Below are 19,911 nucleotides of genomic sequence, written 5' to 3' on the forward strand. Positions count from 1 at the left end.
CACTAGTCGCTGAATCAGTGGAGGCTGGTTCATCTATCCTTCCTTCCTTTCTTCCTTTAGTCTTTCCTCTGCTCTCTTGAGGTCTCCTTAATCGGTTGGAATTTACATGTTTCTGGGGTTGGGGAAAGATTCTGGTTTGGTGGTGGTGTCTGGTTGGTGCTGGATTTCACTTTGTTTCATCTTTCTTTCCTTTGATCCTTCCTCTGGTCTCCTGACAACTTCACGACTCTGGCTGAAGTATCCGGTGAAGGTGAAGGCTGAGTTCAAGAGCACAAACTGGCACGCGCGCACACACATACACCCACATGCAAAAAAAAGAAGAAAAAAAAAGAGTGCTGATATTACTTAGCACTCAAAAAAGAGAGACTGTTTTACATTGTATTTTTTTGATCGTGACATTTTTCAATCGTTTTTAAAATGTCAAGTTCGACTTTGATGCTCAAAATAATTCAGCATTTGAAATTCAAAGTGCAACCGACTGGCTCCGAAAACTTTTTGTTGAATTTGGTGTGGGGGCGCAACTGGCCCTGAAAGCGAGACAATTTCAACCTGGAATAAAATCGGCAGTTTGGGAAACTCAATACAATTCCCAATGACCACCACGCGCCTGTTGGCGACCAATCCTGGGTATACTCTGGCAGCAACACCAGGTGCATGGGCTCAAATAAACTGAAGGAAAGGTCACTTTATTTACTGTCAAAACAAACATTTAAGAAAAACTTGACGTTTAGGTTTGGGAAGGATGGAAAGGACTTTCAGTTGGCTCAAGACATTTCTGATGACTTTATGTTGTTTTTACCTTGAATTTGTCACGTTCGCCGCAACTTCTTCACCACTTTAATGACGGACAAGTGAGCGCTGCTTAGGAATTAATGAATCACTAATGCCTCTGCGGCACACGTGAGGCGTTTGGGTTTTAATCAATAGAATGTTATTATTAAGTGGTTTAGGAAAAAAGTATCACAGCCATTTTTTTCCTCTTTACCATATGTCAAGTTGGATTATAATAAAACTCATCCTATTGGATGAATGATGAACACTGTAGTTATTTCCATGCAGAGTTCAGGTAAAGGAACAGCTTTCCGATTGGTCGACCGAAAGGTTAATGCTTGTGTGTACGTGTCCACGCAAAACATGTGCGGCGCAACGGGAATGTGTTTCCCTCATTAACTGGCAAGGGCCTCTTGTCCTAATTAGTGGCACTGAGCTATGGGTGGAAAAAGTGAGCTTGGGCAGACGGGCAGTGATGGAGCGGCGAGCGGCGAGCGGCCTGTCGTGTCATGCAGAAGGGACCTGCCAGTTCAAAGGCCTCGGCTACCTGCAGATCGTCATCCCAAATGCAGCGTCGGTACTGATTTGAGATTTGAGCTTGACTTCCTGTTGGATAGCTGAACACGGGTTCAGGACAGGGCCAAGTGCACTGCCGAGAGTGTACCCACCAAATCCCTCGGTAGCCGCTCGGCAGGGGACCGACCGGACCCTGGTGATGATGTAAGGCAACAAAGACTGTTTTGTGCCACTGTGCTACGCCGAAGCAAAAATGCAGCGAGTCCTGTTTAGCATTATGTTACGAGAGACAAAATACTTCACATGATCAAAACTGTTTCCATATGTATGCTAAAGGGTTTAATTTTTGAAAAATGAGCAGTCAATGTCAGAGATGAATGCTGCATTCCAGAAAACTTGGAGGTCAGAAAGAAGGGCACTGGAATGCCTCACGAGGTTGGAGTTCTATAATGGACGCTTGAACTTGTCTTTACATTAATGCGCCACCACTAGTCTAAAAATGACATTCTGACTAATATTGTGTTTAAGGAATATGAATTAAGCAGCAAAATGACTTGTTTGTGTCCATCTTGCTGACATCAACAGTGCTGAATGCTGCATTCGAGGAAGGTTGGAAATTGGAACATCCCGCTTGGATTGTCTCAGTTCCGACCTCAAAGCGATCGAGGCCAGTGTAAGGAATAAAGATGTCTGATTCTGATAAATTGTTTGTTGCTCAGGCTCATGCAGTCACGTTAGGCGATGTTATTTATTTCAAATAACTCAATTAATGTAATAATAAATAAAGAGATAAATAAACAGAAAAATAAATGAGAGTAAATTCTAATCTTGTAAATTATGGTTTGCCATTCACGGTCACATTTAAAAAAAATTATTTATTTATACATTTGTTAAAAAGGATTACAATTACGATGAGAGAGCGAGAGAGAGAGAGAGAGCGAGAGAGAGAGAGAGAGAGAGAGAGAGAGAGAGAGAGAGAGAGAGAGAGCGCGTGCACGCCCGCGCGCGAGTGGGACCGTTGCTCCATGTCGGGGAGGTGGGAACGAACGAACTGACGAGTCGTGTCCTCCACACGCGGGCAGTTTGAAAAAGCTTCACGGACAGGAGCAGGAAATGACGACCGGTATTCACCGGAACTTACTCGGAGCGGAAGTTTGAGCCGAGAGTCCAGCGGCTTGCTACGCTATGCTGTAGCTTCTTGCTAGCTAGCCCGCTAGCATACAACCATAATGTGAGTTACACCTTCCAAACAAATTCACTGTTTAAACATCATACACAACATATACACGGCTAAACTTGTGACTGGGACAAAAGTTAATTTTGCAGTCTATCTATCTATCTATCTATCTATCTATCTATCTATCTATCTATCTATCTATCTATCTATCTATCTATCTATCTATCTATCTATCTATCTATCTATCTATCAAGCTGTGAGATGTGGTTGCTTTCAAAAACAGCATATGACAATCAATCAGTCAATCAATCAATAGCCTACATGCTTTTTAATTACACAAAGATTTTTGCTATTTGTAGGCTGCCTGGGTCCCTATCACCGTCAAATAGCAGGGGAACATTGTATAGAATATATATTGTGGTGATATTTATTTTTATTTTGTCTTCATGAGCATACTCAATATTGGAGTATTTCAAAAAATAATCCAGTTACATTACTTTAATATTATGGTACTTTGATTATGCTACTAACTACATTTTTTTTAAGCAGGTAACTTGTAACTGTAATGGATTACATTTTAAAAGTAACCCTCCCAACCCTGCAAATAAATGACATGAAGTTAAACCTCAATTCAGCCAGCTAGAATAAAATTCTCCCGATTTTTGGCCGCTTCGGCTCATCAGAGCAAGTTGTCAACAATACTGATTTAAAGTTGTCCAACTGGTTTGAAATGCAAGCTCCCTAAAATATATTTAAGTGTCAGGTACCCTCTGGAACAATAAGTTCAACTGGAGCCAAGAAGGAAATGAGATGTCTTTAAATAGTGACTTTGTGGGTTCCCAACCTTAAGTGACCCCTTTTCATATCAAGCATATAGCAATTTCATTCACAAGCCGGAATTCGTTTTGGCAACTTGAGCGCCTCTTGAATATAGTGCACACTTCACGTTTTCCCATGACATTTATTCTTTACGTGACGCACTAGATTAAAAAAAAAAAAGTTTATTGAAGACTCCATTGCCTATATATATATATATATATATATATATATATATATATAAGGAAGCCCAGAAGTTTTGTAAACAAGACAAATAAAGTGGATGAAGACATTACACGTACTGTACATATGTGCCTTCTCATTTAAAAGGTACACACAACCATGATTATGCGGTGTTTTCAGAATTACCGATTACTAAAAACCGACTCCTAAATGAACCGTGTTTATATTTGCTCGAATGCCATTATCCGTGGCTATGAAGTCATAGCCGTCCGATGAGTGTACAGCTCTGACCGCAGCCTGGAAGCAGCCAATTAACCGTCAACCATAATGATAGCTCCGGAGTTCTAAATCTTCATGGAGACACAACAAACACGAAGTGTGAGGACGATGCCCGAGCCTTTACCTCCAGATTACTTTGATTTTTCTGTTTTCATTTTCTTGTATACGTGATACGTTGAAAAACAACATGCTCAAGGGAGGATGCTTCACCCGCTGATGACACATAAGTCTAGCTCGGAAAAATTGTCTCAAGGGAAAATGTTGTGATTTGGGTGTCAGGTGACACCTTTGCCTCACTTTTAGCTATATATATATATATATATATATATATATATATATATATATATATATATATATATTTATTTTTTTTAAATTTCATTTTATTTAAACTAATCAATTTTCCATAATTAATTGCGATTAATCGCACTTTTTTTACTTCTGCTTTTTCTTTTTTTCTACAAAGCTTGTAATAGAGTAAAATCTTGGAATTCATGTAAAATCATCAAATAGAAAGTTTTGTTTGTTTGTTTTTAGCAGCAAAGCCGTACAACTATAGCATATTAGTCTAATATGTTATTTGAATTTGGCTGTGAAAAGTGCGCAAATGACTAACAACAACTGTCAAGCGATTACATTTAAAAAAAAAAAATCACAAAATGTTACATAATTAATCGCGATTAACTCATTCACTGCCATTGACGGCTATAGACGTCAAAAATTCATTTGAACTATTTAATAAAAGTGGGAACATTATTAAACTAATAGAAATAGTTCAAATGAATTTTTGACGTCTATATCCGTCAATGGCAGTGAATGAGTTAATCACATTTTTCTACTACTCTTTTCTGCGAAGATTTAACAGATATTTACTTGAGTCAAATCTTGGAATTCATGCAAAATTGTCTAATACAAAGTATATTTCGATACAAAAACTGCTCTAATAGCTTTCTTTGATCCTTGAATATGATTCAAAATACAACTTTTGAACAAAACAACCAAAACGGAGTCATCTTAACGGGAATTTTTCTTATTTGAGATGACGTACAACTAATATGCTTATTTGAATCTGACAACTTTACGACCTAAAAGTCTGTCTTTGTCTGTTTTGGCAGCCAGTGACTCTCCTCTAAATTTGCCTGCAAAGTAAGCAGACATCAACCGCCGCAGGATGTAAACAAAACTGAGGTAATTGAAGTCATTTATTTTTAACGATTTATAAAATGTAAATTAGACGAAATGCAATTACTGTAGAAATTGTGTGGGAATGCCGAAAGCTGAATGCTAAACTGAATGCTTATGAAGGAAATTGAAAGATAAATTATGTGAAATTTTTTAATTGTAGTTAACTCTTTGACTGCCAAAAACGTTAAATAACGTTTCGTAAAATCCTATGGAGGAGTGCCAAAGACGTTAAAAGACGTTTTTTTTTCAAAACAGAGGTGAAACTAACAATTTTCTATTGTTGATTACTGAAAAACGGAATAAGGTAGAAACAAACTTTTTTTTCCGATGAAAGATGAGAGTCCAATCTTTCATTTGGTAGTATGTTTGTTTCCATAGTTCAAACACATAATTTTCTGTGGACCTTGAAAGATCAGTCAAAAATGCTTAAATCGGCTGGCACCCACGGCATCCCTTTTCTGAAAACGTCTGGCAGTCAAAGAGTTAAGTGACATATGAATAAAAAGGAAAACTTGCTTCCAGCATTCCCACAATTAATCTCCAAAGTTAATCTCTATTCTACAGGAAATAAACACAGATGAAAACTATTTTTGGGTGCTCCCCGTACGTAACATTTCATGCCCCGATCGCGACATCAGTTTGACTGCCTTCCGACCAATAGGATCCTCTGGCCTTTAATCCAGTATCCTGCTGCGGTCTATCCCATGGAAGACGAGCCTCTCCTCAGGCTTCCATTTTCCCGGCCACACCCTGTTATTCCCCATTCCTCAAAGTCACCTCACACGCCAACAAAAGTGTCCGTCACCTACGTTTAATCAGCAGGAAAAGCCCTGGTTATGGTTAGCTGGCCCAGCCAGGATTGTACATTGAGGAATATTCGCCTTTTATACGATCTCATCAGAAATGTAATGATTAGAAAACCGAGGAAGTGAAAAAGCTGCTAGGTTGTAAATTTGCATGTGGATAACCGCACCATTTTGGAAGCGCTTGGGTATTAAATGTCGAGCTATGTGGTTATGTGCCTTGTCATAAATGTGGCAATTTTGAGACCCATCAGGGATACAGTATAGGCAGGTTATGATTTAATGGAGACATTTAATGGATGGTTGGCTTGTGCAACTCGAAATAGAAATAGGAAGTGGATGACACCGCCATCTGTATCTGCTCTCGCTCAACTTGTGGATGAGGAAAAAGTCTCTTTATGAGGCCCCGCAGTTTAAACTGAGGTCAGAGGAGAATAGTTTTTTTTTCTGTATTAGCATATTAGCTCGTATTTACAGTGTAGTTAATTCTCATAATTACAGTAAAGATCTGCTTTCAAGACAAATGCAGTGCATTGTGCACTTTCAAGTTACGTCGTGTTAAAGATTGAAAAGGAAAATGCCGACGTCTTACAAATGCAATTATGCCATCTAGTGGCAGAAAAATGAACTCAACACAAATCAATATCACATTTGTTTTATTTACAGTACATCTTTTTAATTTTAACTCAATTTTATGAATTATGAAATGACTGTATCAATGACTAAAAGATGCAGCCATCTTTCTATTAGTTTAATTTCCCCCTTTTTTATGTTAACAAGAGTCGGAAAACTTGGAACAAATTTTTTATTGTACATTTTGAAGATATAAAATTTGCAATTAATCGTGAGTTAACTATTGAAGTCATGCGATTAATGACGATTAAATATATATATATATTTTTTATTTACAAATTTTATTTGTTTCTATAAAAAAAAATTGATGCATTTTTAAAGTATTTGTCTTTTTTTTTTTCATCTTTGCAGTATTGAAAATGGTATACAGTATCGAGCATTTTTCTGGGTATTGATATCAAGTTTGAAATTTTAGTATTGTAACAACCCTAAATGTACAAATGTTGGAATTTCACCAAGCGCAATCGGCAGTTATATACGCTTAACCCTGGCAAAGTGTTTGTCATGAATCATACTTTGGGAATGACAAAGCATAAGTAGGACCCTAATTAGAACAAATTGTTGGTAGGAACCGTTAGTGAATGAGGCTCTTTGTTTGTTGTTGTAAGAATGAAAGTAGCCAGTAGCTCCTTTCAAAGTGCTAATGAAAGTCACGTCCATGGCAGACAGTGTGCAGGGCTACTTGTCATGTTTATTTAAGCTTCAGCTGCATGCGGCTTCCACTTCACAGCGTGTTGGCAGTCGCACTCATCAAGAATCTTTCCTCAGCACGTGACGACGGCTTCGCACTCCACCAGCAACACACGACAAATCAAACGGCCACAGGCGCCGCCGGCTATGACTTTTTGCCGTATGCAAGGTCGTTGATCCCCTACGGCGACCCCCAGCCCCCCCTTTAGGTTTCCTCTCATCCGGCTGTAGGAACGATGAGCAGGTGTGACTGGGACATAAGCCCCATTCACAGAAGGAAGAATTCCCAGGGCAAAAATAAAAAGCATTTACACCTTGTCGTCAACGTAACCGTGCAGAGATTTACAGCCTTCTCCAATGAAAAGCAGATTTTCAGATTACAACTTTGACCAGGCCTCGGTTGTTAACCCAGGAAACACGTTGTCCACGCTGATGTTTATAAGTTTAAAAGGGTAGTGGAAAGTAAACTTTTAGCAGACTCAGCCTCACAAGTAGGCTCCATTTCCTGCATCACAAAAAATGGGGCCATTTTTCAAGCCCATTTTAAACTGAAAAGTTATTTGAATATTTGTTTCTGTAACATCTGTGATATATTTTTCCACCGCATATGTGTTCAGATCATGATCGTGCCAAAAATGGTTGAACGTTAAGCCTATATTAAAATCCTTGAAACGTAATGCCAATGAAGAAGTGACCTGAATATTGCAAAAAAATAGAGGAGCAAATAAAACAAATATAGAAAGTAAATGTTTGGTTTGAGTGTTTGTGTAATGTCTCCCAAGTAAAATAAAAATAACACTGAAGAAATGACACTTTGACACAATCAAAAGTCGTCAGTCTACAGCCTCAAAATATAGCCATTAATAGCCAAACCCCCAGAACCATGTCATGTGGTCTGATGAGACCAAGATATTTATTTTGTTCAGATGGTGTCACACACGTGTCTAATAGTGCAAATGTAGGTGTTCCCTCAAAATAACTCAAAATACAGCCATTAATAGCTCAACCCCCGGAATCATGTCATGTGGTCTGATGAGACCAAGATATTTATTTTGTTCAGATGGTGTCACACATGTGTCTAATAGTGCAAATGTAGTTGTTCCCTCAAAATAACTCAAAATACAGCCATTAATAGCTCAACCCCCGGAATCATGTCATGTGGTCTGATGAGACCAAGATACCAAGATACATGTGTGTTAAATGTGGAATTACCGCTCTTACGCTCTCTCATTTTGGTCACTGAAAATTCAACATGGCATCGTATAGCAAAGTAAGTATATATTATTAATTATCTGCAGAAATATGAGGGGTGTACTCACTTTTGTGAGATACTAATATTAAATATTAAAAAAAAAAAAAAAAATCTACACTTTTTTTTTATACTTTTTTTTTGTGTGTTTATCTTGGCATAACTTCTAACTAACTAAATTGATATTAATTGACTTATTTCCCCAACTTTGACTTTGTGAGGTTTTGTCTGAGCTGACACGATTCACAGTCTGGGGCTTGTTTGAGTCATGAATTAGTGCAGTTAAGTAAATCACAGAGTGACTGGCAGCCAATAAATCAGCTGCATTCCACTTTTAAGTCTTGTCTTCTGCCACTCACAGTCACTCACTGCTCTGTTACTTCCTTTTGCCCCCCCCCCACCCGGACATGGCAACCAAAGCTCAAGATTTTTGGACCTGGAAACCACAGTTGCGGTTTTGGCGATCAAACTCATAATTTGTCCCCTGTCGCGCCATGTCATGGTGGATTTGTGCGCTCAGAATTACTTTGCAAGTGTGGTCGCAGTGGTAAAAATGACATGAAAGTGATATATTGCATTTTTGCCCAACGGAAATTATAATATTCATTGAACCTCACGATGCATATAGTCTCTGCGAGGTATAAATTTAACTGGTCTCGTGCGAGCGCAATTAAGGTCGCGTTCAGTCGAAGCAGTGGGTCTCTAAAAATGACGATGTTGAGGAGGTACAGGGAGTGAGACTACGTCTCAATAATGTTGCTTTTAAATCAAGTAGAAGTTCACTTTCCAGGTCAGGGTGCGTATGAGCACCAAATGGAAGCCAGGAAGCCCCTCCCTCCTGGTGGAGATATATATATATATATATATATATATATATATATATATATATATATATATATATACACAACACTATAATCACGGTTTCTTCTACTATGTCTTTAGGATTGCGGAATGGAAGTGTTTATCATAAGCTTGTGGACATGGGACAGGAAAAAGTCAGTGACAGTACAACATGAAACAGCCCTCTGCTGGTCACACCGGAGCTACACACAGACTTTGGGGGGGGGGTATTTTGAGTTAGCAGCCTCTTTGCCTATTTTGAGAGCCTTTCCAAACTCTCTAATCATAGGAACATGAAAGCTCATGCTCAGTTTTTGCTGAGCTGATGCTAAATGAGCAGTTTGAGCACAGCTGCATATACAGTCAGTAAAAATGTCGGTGGGCACACCTGCACAGTAAGGGAGTGGTAGGGGAAGGGAGTCAAGTTTTTCGGTCTTTCCTAAATCTGTTGTAGATCTAATGTATAATTGACATTTTTTGGGGGACAAATGAAGTCATGAAAACTAGGTTGAATAGACAATAACAAACTTAAAGAGCCTGTAAAGCTTTAGAGCGCCTAGTTGTCAGCTGCGAGTGCATGCACGTCACAGAGAGAGACGGAATAGCAGAGGGCAGAAAAAGATGTCTGATGTGACAGCCAGTGTGGGGACCGGGGTTTCATTTCAAGCTTGTGCGTTCTGCTTTAGAGTGCCTCATTGACAGCCATGAGTGCACGCGAGTGTTCGAGTTGCGTAGTCGGTCTTTCCAAAATCTGTTTTATATATAATAAAGTTGATACTATTTAGACAAACTAAGTTGTTAAAACTAAGCTGAAAAGAAACAAAATAACATACTTAAAGAGCCTGTAAAGCTTTAGAGCGCCTCGTTGTCAGGTGCGAGTGCATGCACGAATAGCAGAGGGCAGAAAAAGATGTCTGATGTGGCAGCCAGTGTGGGGACCGGGGTTTCATTTCAAGCTTGTGTGTTCTGCTTTAGAGTGCCTCATTGACAGCCATGAGTGCACGCGAGTGTTCGAGTTGCGTAGTCGGTCTTTCCAAAATCTGTTTTATATTAATAAAGTTGATACTATTTAGACAAACTAAGTTGTTAAAACTAAGCTGAAAAGAAACAAAATAACATACTTAAAGAGCCTGTAAAGCTTTAGAGCGCCTCGTTGTCAGCTGCGAGTGCATGCACGAATAGCAGAGGGCAGAAAAAGATGTCTGGTGTGATAGCCAGTGTGGGGACCTGGGTTTCATTTCAAGCTTGTGTGTTCTGCTTTAGAGTGCCTCATTGACAGCTATGAGTGCACGCGAGTGTTCGAGTTGCGTAGTTGGTCTTTCCAAAATCTGTTTTATATATAATAAAGTTGATACTATTTAGACAAACTAAGTTGTTAAAACTAAGCTGAAAAGAAACAAAATAACATACTTAAAGAGCCTGTAAAGCTTTAGAGCGCCTCGTTGTCAGCTGCGAGTGCATGCACGAATAGCAGAGGGCAGAAAAAGACGTCTGACGTGACAGCCAGTGTGGGGACCGGGGTTTCATTTCCGCTTCAGAGTGCCTTATTGTCAGCCATGAGTGCACGCGAGTCACGGTGAGACAGTGCAGGAGGACAAAAATGGTCCAATGTAACAGCAACGCAATTTAAAAAAACGAGTAAAGTCAATAAAATGATTTATTTTTTATTCTTCGAACTTCTCAATTGAGGTGCTTAACACTTGTTTTGAAACTGGAACTGCACATTTTGAAAGAGTCCATTGTTCAAGTCCAGATTTTTGCTGCTTTAGATCGATGCACTCAATCAGTCTTTGAGCTGTCAACAGCTCGTCCGAGTGGATGAAAAAAGCCAGCTCGTTAATCAAATGTGCTTCCTTGTTTTGATGTCTTCAGAATAGCCATTATAGACGCTGTCTGGACAACATTGTTTTGTGTGATATGAGATCACGTCTGCCTGCCTGTGGCCCCTCACCCAAACACAGCCCAAGGGGGTCCCGAATGGGAGGTGGTCGGCCCCTCCCTAGTGGCTACTAAGCCGGGTGACATGGCTGTCAAACAAAATCTCAGTGCTTCCCTAAGTCCTGGTTGCCAGGGCGGAACACGAGGAATGTCACCAGGCAACAAAAGACGATTAGTGACCTGATTTCTACATACGCTGACATTTGTGAGTTTGCATTCTTGTATGGGAATTCTCGTCACTGGAGCCGGTTTGCTTCAGAGAAAGACATACCGGGAGTTTTCTTTCACATATCGCACACAAAAAGATGTTGCGGATCTTGAACGTCTCTCAATCTGTCAAACCAGAAATGGCTACCACAGATCTATAGCATGATCATTAGCTTTGGCTATGTGCTAAAACCAAGGGTAACGCCCCCCTAAAAGCTAAACGTGAACATAATCCTTTAGTCAATTTTTTAAAAAAGTTTCTTATCATTCGTCAAAATTCGTACAAACAAATACTGACAGAACCCCCCCCCCCACACACACACACACACAAAACAAAACAAAGAAAAGCTAATTCTTGCTATATGCTATCGCTAATGTTGGGCATGACCGCAGCTCTAAGATTTAACGACTGAAATTGTTCACACTTGTCTTTTGAAGAACCAATCATCTGATGGTCACTTATGACGTACGAGTTCTCAAATGCCAAGTTATGTCAATCTGAGGCATTAGGAGACATAAAGTCCTTGTTTACAGACTGAACATTTCTACTTTTAAATGGCCCTTTGTTTGATCAATGACTGTGTTTGTGGCCTCCGGTGACCAAATCTGCTTAGGTGTGGTGCTACAGTAGCTAATTGCGCTGATCTCTTGTTAATCTGCGTTAGACTCCCACAGCGTTACTTGGTTTTGTGTCATTTTGACACCCTGCTAACGCTAGTGGGACTGCAATCACGCTCTTGTATCGGTGAGATGACGAAGGGGAAACTCCTCCTTGCGTTGTTGATCCTTGATGTGTGCAAGAAGACACGTTTTGTGCACCTTGAAACAAAAAGGCTGTAATTCTTACTTAAGAGGGTTATTTTTTCCGAGACAAAACACTTCCTTTCCTGTTGCAGATCAGGAAGTTCAATTCAGGCTCAGCATTTAACTCATTCACTGCCATAGACGGCTATAGACGTCATAAATTAATTTTAACTATTTCTATTAGTTTAATTTCTCCCCCACTTTTGTTAACAAGAGTATGAAAACCTAGAAAAAAATTATGAGAACAGATCTAAAATTTGTGATGAATCGTGAGTTAACTATTGAAGTCATGCAATTAATTTCAATTAAAATGTTAATCGCCTGAAAATGTTTATATCTGTTCTAAATGTACAACAAAAACATTTTCCTAAGTTTTCATACTCTTGTTAACAAAAGTGAGAAAAACTAACAGAAATAGTTCAAATGAATTTTTGACGTCTATAGCCGTCAATGGCAGTGAATGAGTTAAAAGTATTCAGTAGTTCACAACTGAATCGTAATTTTATGATTTGAAAAATGTACTGTAGAATAAATAATGACATTTAACTGCCGTGACAGACACATCAAAATGTTTTTGAAACTTGGTAGGGCACAAGTTCAACCTGTGGCTTTACTCTGTTTTAAATATTTGCTGCTTTCACATATTTTTAGTTCCCAGTGGGCTTACTTATATAAGCTTTTTTTATGCATTATATATAAAAAGTAATGATTTGGGTTAACCAGTACCTTGAGATAAAATGTAGCGTCTGTGTTTTTTATTTACACACATTCACCACCTGAAACACCCTGAACTTGCGGCATCGCACACATTAATAAGGGCGGGTTGTGCCGGGTCACTCCAAACAGATCACACCTGGACAATGCACCCACAGTCTGGCTACCATATTGGATTTTAACTGCATGCAGGCCATCCACAAGCCCAATGGCAGGAGTTCCCCGAGGCACTCCCAGACAGTTGGCAGAGAGGAGAAAACAGATGCTCTCTCTCTCTCTCTCTCTCTCTCTTTCTCTCTCTCTGTGAGAAAAAAACTGAATTGGTTGTGTGTTAATGAGAATGTTTAGCTGGCTAATTTACAGAGATGGCAATTCCAGGTCCAAAAAGTAAAAACCCTGCCACAGTTTGGCTTTAGCCCCCGATGCTAGCGAGCTAGCTAGCATTTACCCGAGCAGGTAAACGAGCACCATGGGAGCTAGCTAGATAGCACCTGGGGCTAAAGCCAAACTGTGGCAGGTTTTTTTTACTTTCTGTACCTGGATTTGCCACTATGCTAATTTACAATATATTCAACTGTTAGGCAATCGGTCATTAACTCTTTGACTGCCAAAAACGTTAAATAACGTTTTGTAAAATCTTATGGAGGAGTGCCAAAGACGTTAAAATACGTTTTTTTCAAAACATTGGTGAAACTAACCATTTTCTATTGTTGATTACTGAAAAACGGAATAAGGTAGAAACAAACTTTTTTTTCTGATGAAAGATGAGAGTCCAATCTTTCATTTGGTAGTATGTGTGTTTCCATAGTCCAAACACATAATTTTCTGTGGACCTTGAAAGATCAGTCAAAAATGCTTAAATCGGCTGGCACCCACGGCATCCCTTTTCTGAAAACGTCTGGCAGTCAAAGAGTTAAAGCCCATCTAGCCAGCGTATCGATACTTTTGTCATTACGCCTCTGACGCTGTCCTAGCTCAAAGAGAATTTGCTTCGCGCTAGCCAACTGGTACAACAAACAGAACACGGATGGATTTAAAATTTCCCCAAAAGTGAAAAAACACCTTGGGTTCTGCCAAGTGGTCAGTGTCAGGATCCTGCCGGTTAAAGTAAGTTATTTTAAACTTAAAAGGAAACACTTTCCATAGTTTAGCTATGTCATGTGTAAAAGTACAATTAGTAACCCGTTCCTGTTGATTCGGGATTAGCGGGTGTGGATTTAGCATAGCATTTGCATTGAATGACAAATTGTATTGAAAAAAAAAAGCTCCCCGTTCTGTTGCCTAGAACCAATCCAGTTTCAACAAAATAGAGCGAAATAGCTAGTTTGACTTTTCACAGTCCGCGCTGGATGCCAAGAGGCGTGGACCACACACTTCAGACCCACACAGCTGTTTTGTTTTTAGCGCATGCGACCCATCGAAAGCGCATTTGTGGTTGACTGAAACCACCCACTGCCTTCAACATGGCCCACTTAACTCGAGACACGATACCGGTCTACAGATTTAAAAGGATCATTTCCACACTGACAATCACAAGATGACCGTGCTAGTTTGCTCTTTACGCCGGAGACACATTTGAGTCTAATTCATCTTTACAGAAATATTGCAACTAAGAGGCCAACCGTAATCAGGCAGCTTTGAATTGATTTATTGACAGCAAATCTGATTGGCTGATTCATGTAAACGGTTTTTCTTGTTTAAACGTATTTGGTTACTGGATTCAATGCAACTTGGAGCATTTGAGGCTATGGGGGGAAAAAAAATGGGAGCATGTTTGCCTCTTTGTGGTTGTCATACTTCCGAAACAGTCGTGTAGATAACAACATAACGACATGGTGACTAAGTGAGCGGAACACTTTGAAAGTTGAACAATGTAATTACAAGAGCTGGAGAACAGATAAAAATATAAACAATTTACATTGAATAAGAAAATTTCCCATGATGTTGTCCACTTGGGGCTCTAAAAATACTTGAACATAATTGGATAATTGATGGGATGGGCTGAAATTGGAGTTGCACAATTTTTTGGTTACCAACGAAAGAAAAACGTTTTTTTTGGGGGGGAGTTTTTGTTCATTTATCGCTTATAAATGAAAATAATCAAGTTATTGACTTCCATAAAAAGTCTTTGTATATCCTTTTCTTTTCCGAACATTATATTGCTAAGCAAAATTTGTGGGACCCTCAAGCCTTGGGGGAGGTTACTGTTGCTTCACAAAGCAAGTATTATTTTATCATGCTCCACATATTTGCATTATTATTAAATTTTCATTTTACAAAAAAAAATAAAAATTATATATATATATATATATATATATATATGTGTGTATATGTATATATATATGTATATATATTTAAAAAAAAAACATTTATTAATTTTTTTTAATTTATTTGTTTGTTTGTTTTTAAAAAAAAAAAGGAGAGCAATGATGATGTCAAATCGAATGAACAATACTGAGCTCTCCTGAAAAAAAAATAAATAAAAAATCATTTTGGGTCTAGAGCCCCATTCAAAGTCACCAGACACCTTCAAACTATTAGCCTCCATGTCATTAGGTGGGTGTCAAAGATTTTTTTTTTTGGTCTGGCAACACTCAATTGTGCAATAGATGAAAGACAGCAGGTTGTACCATTACCGCTTTTCTCAGCCTCGCCAGTCTGTCATTTGAAAGAGTCTACAAACCTAACAGTTGTCCATCAATCCGTCAATTTTCTTCTGGGGTTTGATTGTGGGAGCAGGAAAGCACAGATTTGCTTGCCGGCTGAGGAGAAGCACCTGTAGTTAAAAGCCAAACTGTGGTTTATATTCTGGACCTGGACTGGACACCAAGCAGATTTTCATTTGAATGAAACTCGTGTTTTTGTTGATAATAATGGCACAGTACTAAATCTCCAATTTTTTTAGTCGATCAGAGTTCTGGTTTAGGAGCTATGACCCACCGAATATGGAAATTTTTAACAAGAAGGGGCGTGGCCACCTTCCTTTGAACCCTTATAGCTCAGGAACCACTGGGTCAATCTTCACAAAAAGGGTATTGTCCGAAAGGGAATTCTCCACCAGGACAGACGGACACAGACTCCAAATCACTGCAGACGTTGCACTAACCCAGGGTTCACCAATTCGGGTCCTCGAGGTCCGGAGTCCTGCAGGTTTTAGACATTTCCGCCCACTAGCACACCTGATTCATCTAATCAGCTCATCAGCATGCCTGATAATGATCCTGGTTTTTAGTATCAGGTGTGTTGGTAGGCGGAAACATCAAAAACCTGCAGGACTCCGGACCTCGAGGACGGGAATTGGTGAACCCTGCACTGAGACCCCAAGATACTTAACTTACTCCTCTTGGGAATCTCATACCCGACCTGGACTGACTGACTGGGGATCACGACCTCAGATTTGGAGGTGTTGAAACGCTTCATGCTTGGGTGCAAACTCCTCCAGCGAAAGTTGGAGATCATCATGGCTTATTGGAGCCAACAGAAACCCATTAACTCTTTGACTGCCAAAAACGTTAAATAACGTTTAGTAAAATTCTATGGAGGAGTGCCAAAGACGTTAAAAGACGTTTGTTTCAAAACAGAGGTGAAACTAACCATTTTCTATTGTTGATTACTGAAAAACGGAATAAGGTAGAAACAAACTTTTTTTTCTGATGAAAGATGAGAGTCCAATCTTTCATTTGGTAGTATGTGTGTTTCCATAGTCCAAACACATAATTTTCTATGGACCTTGAAAGATCAGTCAAAATGCTTAAAATCGGCTGGCACCCACGGCATCCCTTTTCTGAAAACGTCTGGCAGTCAAAGAGTTATCTAAAAAAAAAAAAAAAAAAAAGTTGAGACATTATACGGAGGTCACCAAAAGGTTATAAACAGTCCAGTCTAACCCTCACTTGAAACCAATCGGACGTAAGAATCCTTCTGGATCTGAAATTCAACCTTCCTAATGGACCTTCCTCTCTAGAACCCCTAAACAGACCTTACCAGGGAGGCGTAGTTGGAACCCACTTCTTCAAAAGTGGGTGCAACCATCTAACAATTGAGACTGACTGGATCGCTTCATTTGTTTGTTTCTGTCTGGGAACGCGAATGATCGTTCTCGGCCTGCTGATGAAGTCAGCTGGCTCATATTTCACCGGTTGCCTTTTTCTGTCAGAGTCAGTTATATCTCCCAAGCTGAAGCATTTGTGTTCTTCATCCCAAGATGGTGAACCAAACTAGCCCACAAATCAAATTGCTTACAGGGTTGCTTTTGTGTCATCTGTTTTTGGACGGTTTTTTTTGTTGTTGGCGGCTGTTCCATTAAGAGAAACATATTTCCATTGGAAGAAGTCTCCATTTGCGAAATAGTGACATGAACCTGGCTGCGCATTTGTGGATGAAGTTATTCAGAATGATGTTTTTAAAAGAGTGCGTGTCACTTCAAATTGTCTTTAATTTTGTTTCCAAGCTCAATATACAAAACCCAATGCAGCGGCCAATAACTGTCTTATTTTATGCAATTTTATTTTTTGTTCTAGAGCAGTGGTCGGTCCCCAACCTTTTCTGTACCACGGACCGGTTTAATGTCTGACAATATTTTCACGGCCCCAATCTAAAGGTTTAGCCGATGATAGCGCATTTTGCTAGCTTGGAATTAAATTTAGCGTGACGTATCATGTGACGTGTGGTGCAGCGGCCTTGAAGTGCGTCAAGTGAGACGGATGTAACAGACAGAATCCGGCCACTTTTCAAAATAAAACATCATTTTCGAAAAAAAAAAAAAAAATGCAATTTTTTTTCTTTCGGTACCAAATGACCCACGGCCCGGTACCAAATGACCCACGGCCCCGGTGGTTGGGGACCACTGTTCTAGAGCTTCCCCGACTATCTTCTGCAAGATTTTGTAATTTTTTACTTAGTGGTAAAAACAAACAAACACATTGTTCAGATCTTACCAAACATCCTGTTTATTTTACTATTTAGAAAACATAAATACTGCTCCCTCCTTGAATTACGTACAATACATCCACTACAAATTACTATAAACATCTCAAAACATGTGTCGATACCGAAGATCTTGTAAGACCGACCTGCGTATTCTTTGTGTGCGTGTGCCCCGCTGCAGCTGCGGCGCCGTATAAGGAGCCCACTGTTCTTTTACGACGGACGCGTTCTGAGCCGGAGTCTGTAAATAATCCATGGAATGTCCGTAATTAGTTCGGTAATCATAAGCTCAAGGAAATCTGCAGGAAAAGCAGACTTTTATCGCTGTGTGAAAAGTCTTCAGCGTGCACGCGTCTGTACTGTGGACTGTAGAATATTTGAAGATAAACAACAAGTGAGGAAGACAGAAAGTTGTCCATATTTCATCTCAGCATGTTGACATAAAGTGTAATATTGCTGCCGTGTGTGTTCACGCATCTCCCATCAACTTGTGGGTCTCATCAGACCGCCAAATTTGTGAGCGTGCAGCATATCTGCACTCAAAAGAAAAACGTGCGGTTTCTTTTACTAGCTCACGTGCACCTGGCCTTTACCACAAAAGGCTCCGGCGTCAGATGAAAGGACAGCAGCGCTTTTCCCACTTCTTCAAATTTGCGTTGCACCGCCATGAAAGTGTTTGTTGTGACTCAGCGACGGGGAGAATTCACACATCAACACAAAAATGCTTCCCTTACCTCCTCTGTCAAGCTCCGGGAGGCTGAAGGGGACCCGAAGGAGATGCCTGTGTGCTTGTGTGTGCGTGTCCATTATCAAGATATCCCATCTGCCCGCGGTGTTGAGAGCTTCTCCAAAGGTGCACAACAGCCAGCCGGCTTGGACGGAGAAAGGACTCTATTCTTCTCTTCAAACTCTAGTTTCTGTGCTCCTTTTGTCTGGTGCGCCCGATAGAGGATCGCAAATGGGTCGGAGGGAACCCAACACTTGCATTTCTCATCACCCCTGTCGAGGCTTGTTTCAAGAATGAGCATTCTCATGAAGGGCGCAAGTACAATAGTACCATGATGCTTATTTTTTTTTTTACTCTCAGTTAACATGGCATTAAATGAGCCTGAAAAGGGTAGGTGGACTGTTGCGTAAAACAGTGAACCGGTATTGTAACGTGAGCCGAGTACCAGCTTGCCCCCGAAAACACTGGAGCTGGATACTCCATAGGCTAGTCAAAGGGTAGACTGGTAACTTAAGATGTTTGGTAGAGGAATGTCACTTCCAAACACTGATTTGGACATTAGATAGACGTGGCACCTTATATGACCTTCACTTTAAAAGGGAAGTCAACCTTAAAACATTTTTTGACAATAATATGTTATATGTAACCTCACTAGTCTAAACATGACATTCCGATTAATATTATATTTGCCCTTTTTAGCCATCTCAGGGCGGCGGCCATTTTGCCACTTGCTGTCGACTGAAGATGACATCACAGTTGCTCAGGGCTCAGGCAATGACCAATCACAGCTCACCTGTTTTGTGAAGCTGAGCTGTGATTGGTTGTTACCTGAGACCTGCGCAACTGTGATGTCATTTTCACTCGACAGCAAGTGGCAAAATGGCCGCCTTCTGATATTGATAAAAACTGCTGGATTTTGCTGCTTAACTCATATTCCACTAACGCAATATTAACCAGCATACCGTATTTAGACTAGTGGGGCTGCATAGAACATATTATTGTCAAGATTTTTTTTTTTTTTGTGGGGGGGTTGACTTTTCCTTTAAATGGATACAGTATCTGTGAAACAGTAATTTGAAGGACGTGTTTTCTCGGCTGTATTTGACACTTTAAATCCTGATGCGTAATTCTGTTTTAGTGCCTCTATTCTATTTTTTCATTGATCATTTATGTCTACGCAACCAGCCAATTGTGACGGTGTCAGAGACAGAGGTGACAAATCCAGGTCCAGAAAGTAAAAAAAAAAAAAACCTTGCCAACTTCTGGCTTTAGCCACAGGTGCTTCTACTCAATCGGCAGGACGGAGCTCCATAATACAAATTTTGCTCATATTGCTCCTGCAGTGAAGAGGAATAAAAAATATTTGTCCTCTTTGCGTGTTCCAAAACTTGAAGACAGATTTAATGTAAGAAAAAAACACCTTTGCAAAAATGATTTTAATCTAACAGAGATCTCT

At 39.8% G+C, this 19,911-nt stretch overlaps 1 long non-coding RNA gene across 2 annotated transcripts; it reads left to right on the forward strand.

Annotated features, from left to right (window-relative positions):
- Window positions 1-2,313: 2,313 nt before the first annotated feature.
- LOC144039597 (uncharacterized) lies at window positions 2,314-7,775 on the forward strand. Of its 2 annotated transcripts, none has more exons than XR_013289492.1 (3): window positions 2,314-2,518; window positions 4,855-4,927; window positions 7,091-7,775. It is a non-coding gene; the product is annotated as an uncharacterized LOC144039597 (long non-coding RNA). The 2 variants fall into 2 exon arrangements; XR_013289491.1 differs by having other exon boundaries at window positions 7,129-7,775.
- Window positions 7,776-19,911: the final 12,136 nt, after the last annotated feature.

Source organism: Vanacampus margaritifer, chromosome 19 (genome assembly GCF_051991255.1).
Source record: "Vanacampus margaritifer isolate UIUO_Vmar chromosome 19, RoL_Vmar_1.0, whole genome shotgun sequence".
Taxonomy (NCBI): Eukaryota; Metazoa; Chordata; class Actinopteri; order Syngnathiformes; family Syngnathidae; genus Vanacampus; species Vanacampus margaritifer.